This window comes from Littorina saxatilis, linkage group LG4, assembly GCF_037325665.1.
Source record: "Littorina saxatilis isolate snail1 linkage group LG4, US_GU_Lsax_2.0, whole genome shotgun sequence".
Classification (NCBI taxonomy): domain Eukaryota; kingdom Metazoa; phylum Mollusca; class Gastropoda; order Littorinimorpha; family Littorinidae; genus Littorina; species Littorina saxatilis.
This window is the reverse complement of record NC_090248.1, coordinates 5,281,590-5,286,087: the sequence shown is the minus strand read 5'-3', so window position 1 is coordinate 5,286,087 and position 4,498 is coordinate 5,281,590.

Genomic DNA, 4,498 nt, shown 5'->3' with positions numbered 1-4,498 from the left:
ATCAAATTGATTGAAATTTTGGCCAAGCAATCTTCGACAAAGGCCGGACCTCGGTATTGCATTTCAGCTTGGTGGCTTAAAAATTAATTAATGACTTTGGTCATTAAAAATCTAAAAATTATTTTCGAAATCAATTTAAAAACACTTTCATCTTATTCCTTGTGGGTTCCTGATTCCAAAAAAATATAGATATGATATGTTTGGATTAAAAACACGCTCAGAAAGTTAAAACGAAGAGAGGTACAGAAAAGCGTGCCATTCTTCTCAGCGCAACTACTACCCCGCTCTTCTTGTCAATTCCACTGCCTTTGCCACGAGCGGTGGACTGCATGACGATGCTACGAGTATACGGTCTTGCTGAAAAATGGCATTGCGTTCAGTTTCATTCTGTGAGTTCGACAGCTTGACTAAATGTATTTTCGCCTTGCGCGACTTGTTTTGTTTTAGGATCGATTTTGATAATGATTGAGAAAGGAGAATAGCCGGTGTTAGTTTTACAGTCGGTTTTTATGAAGTTCGAGTAAAGAAGTGCGTGGTTTTTACCCTCCCTTTCGTTTTCCTTCCCCTTCTTTAGTTTGCTGTTATTGTGCCTAAGAGCCGAAATGGCTGCACTCTAACTCATCTTTGATCTCCCAAAAGACTCCATAAACAAACTAGTGTATCAAGAGGCTGGCTGGCTGCCCCTCGATGAAGAAAGAAGACTAAAGTCGGCCCAGTACGTATCAAGAGCAAGTACTTTTGACAATGCTGTGAACGAAGAGCTCACTGCTGAGTTCGACACAATAACCTCGGCCTCTTACCAAAACCTAACAAGTCGCGTAAGGCGAAAATACAACATTTAGTCAAGTAGCTGTCGAACTCACAGAATGAAACTAAACGCAATGCCATTTTTCAGCAAGACCGTATCGTCAGTCCACCGCTCATGGCAAAGGCAGTGAAATTGACAAGAAGAGCGGGGTAGTAGTTGCGCTAAGAAGGATAGCACGCTTTTCTGTACCTCTCTTTGTTTTAACTTTCTGAGCGTGTTTTTAATCCAAACATATCATATCTATATGTTTTTGGAATCAGGAACCGACAAAGAATAAGATGAAAGTGTTTTTAAATTGATTTGGACAATTTAATTTTGATAATAATTTTTATATATTTAATTTTCAGAGCTTGTTTTTAATCCAAATATAACATATTTATATGTTTTTGGAATCAGAAAATTATGGAGAATAAGATGAACGTAAATTTGGATCGTTTTATAAATTTTTTTTTTTTTTTAACAATTTTCAGATTTTTAATGACCAAAGTCATCAATTAATTTTTAAGCCACCAAGCTGAAATGCAATACCGAAGTCCGGGCTTCGTCGAAGATTACTTGACCAAAATTTGAACCAATTTGGTTGAAAAATGAGGGCGTGACAGTGCCGCCTCAACTTTCACGAAAAGCCGGATATGACGTCATCAAAGACATTTATCCAAAAAATGAAAAAAACGTTCGGGGATTTCATACCCAGGAACTCTCATGTCAAATTTCATAAAGATCGGTCCAGTAGTTTAGTCTGAATCGCTCTACACACACACGCACAGACAGACACACACACATACACCACGACCCTCGTTTCGATTCCCCCTCTATGTTAAAACATTTAGTCAAAACTTGACTAAATGTAAAAAGAAAAACACCCAGAATACACGAAGCAACGATCCCACTAGCAGACTATATGTTCAACCGATATTTCAAGAAAGCTGGGGTAAACCCAGGTAGGATGGCCCACATTCCCATTCACCCCTTCCCATTTTGGTTCATGGAATCCCCCATTATCATCCCTGATCATGATCTGGGTGTAACAAAAAACAAGTCGCGTAAGGCGAAAATACAATATTTAGTCAAGTAGCTCACAGAATGAAACTGAACGCAATGCAACGCAGCAAGACCGTATACTCGTGGTCCACCGCTCACGGCATAGGCAGTGAAATTGACAAGAAGAGCGGGGTAGTGGTTACGCTATGCTGCATAGCACGCTTTTCTGTACCTCTCTTCGTTTTAACTTTCTGAGCGTGTTTTTAATCCAAACATATCATATCTATATGTTTTTGGAATCAGGAACCGACAAGGAATAAGATGAAACTGTTTTTAAATTGATTTGGACAATTTAATTTTGATAATAATTTTTATATATTTAATTTTCAGAGCTTGTTTTTAATCCGAATATAACATATTTATATGTTTTTGGAATCAGCAAATGATGGAGAATAAGATAAACGTAAATTTGGATCGTTTTATAAATTTTTATTTTTTTTTACAATTTTCAGATTTTTAATGACCAAAGTCATTAATTAATTTTTAAGCCACCAAGCTGAAATGCAATACCGAACCCCGGGCTTCGTCGAAGATTACTTGACCAAAATTTCAACCAATTTGGTTGAAAAATGAGGGCGTGACAGTGCCGCCTCAACTTTCACGAAAAGCCGGATATGACGTCATCAAAGACATTTATCCAAAAAATGAAAAAAACGTTCGGGGATTTCATACCCAGGAACTCTCATGTCAAATTTCATAAAGATCGGTCCAGTAGTTTAGTCTGAATCGCTCTACACACACACACACACACACACACACACGCACAGACAGACAGACACACATACACCATACCCTCGTTTCGATTCCCCCTCGATGTTAAAATATTTAGTCAAAACTTGACTAAATATAAAGACAAAAAGAACAAGTCGCGTAAGGCGAAAATACAATATTTAGTCAAGTAGCTGTCGAACTCACAGAATGAAACTGAACGCAATGCCATTTTTCAGCAAGACCGTATACTCGTAGCATCGTCAGTCCACCGCTCATGGCAAAGGCAGTGAAATTGACAAGAAGAGCGGGGTAGTAGTTGCGCTAAGAAGGATAGCACGCTTTTCTGTACCTCTCTTTGTTTTAACTTTCTGAGCGTGTTTTTAATCCAAACATATCATATCTATATGTTTTTGGAATCAGGAACCGACAAGGAATAAGATGAAAGTGTTTTTAAATTGATTTGGACAATTTAATTTTGATAATAATTTTTATATATTTAATTTTCAGAGCTTGTTTTTAATCCGAATATAACATATTTATATGTTTTTGGAATCAGCAAATGATGGAGAATAAGATAAACGTAAATTTGGATCGTTTTATAAATTTTTTTTTTTTTTTACAATTTTTAGATTTTTAATGACCAAAGTCATTAATTAATTTTTAAGCCACCAAGCTGAAATGCAATACCGAAGTCCGGGCTTCGTCGAAGATTACTTGACCAAAATTTGAACCAATTTGGTTGAAAAATGAGGGCGTGACAGTGCCGCCTCAACTTTCACGAAAAGCCGGATATGACGTCATCAAAGACATTTATCAAAAAAATGAAAAAAACGTTCGGGGATTTCATACCCAGGAACTCTCATGTCAAATTTCATAAAGATCGGTCCAGTAGTTTAGTCTGAATCGCTCTACACACACACACAGACACACACACGCACGCACATACACCACGACCCTCGTTTCGATTCCCCCTCGATGTTAAAATATTTAGTCAAAACTTGACTAAAGACATTTATCAAAAAAATGAAAAAAACGTTCGGGGATTTCATACCCAGGAACTCTCATGTCAAATTTCATAAAGATCGGTCCAGTATAGTTTAGTCTGAATCGCTCTACACACACACACAGACACACACACGCACGCACATACACCACGACCCTCGTTTCGATTCCCCCTCGATGTTAAAATATATAGTCAAAACTTGACTAAATATAATAACCCTGTACTTGTCTCATCAATAGTAAAAGAAATAATCTCAAACAATAACAAAGATCACCTACAAATATTTACTGACGGCTCAAAAAAAATGATGACCAAGCTGACTGTGCTTTTGTCATTCCTGACCTCAAAATAAGTTAAAAAAAATTAAACTCAACAAGGATGTGTCCATTTTCACTGCAGAAATGCTGGCTACGTTATCTTAAGACGCGGCATGCCACTATATCAATGACCCCCCCTCGACCTCCAACAAGAGTCGTGATTCTCTCCGACTCAAAACCAGCATAACTGCTCTTCAAAATGGTTCCAGAAACCGGGAAGAGCTTCAGACGGAAATATTGTTCCTCTGTCACCAGACCATTGCCTCTTGAACAGAACTGACCCTTTGGCTACGTACTTCCCCTCACACACATGGATCAGAGGCAAGGATATGGCTGACAGAGAAGCAAAAGAGGCTGTTACAGATCAAGCAGCATTTCATGACATAAAATTAACAAAGACGGGACTGGCAAAACACAAAATGGCCAACGTTGCCTGGCGTCACTGGGAAACAGAATTGAAAATAGAAGGCAATGCCCATGGTTGGCTTATTCTGCCCCGACAAACAAAACAAAACAGGCCTACACTCCCCACCTCCCTCCTTAAAATACTTCGCAGAATTCGCACGGATGGATGCGCTCACAAGTGCTTTCCCCGTCTCTGTGAATGTGGACAGTTTA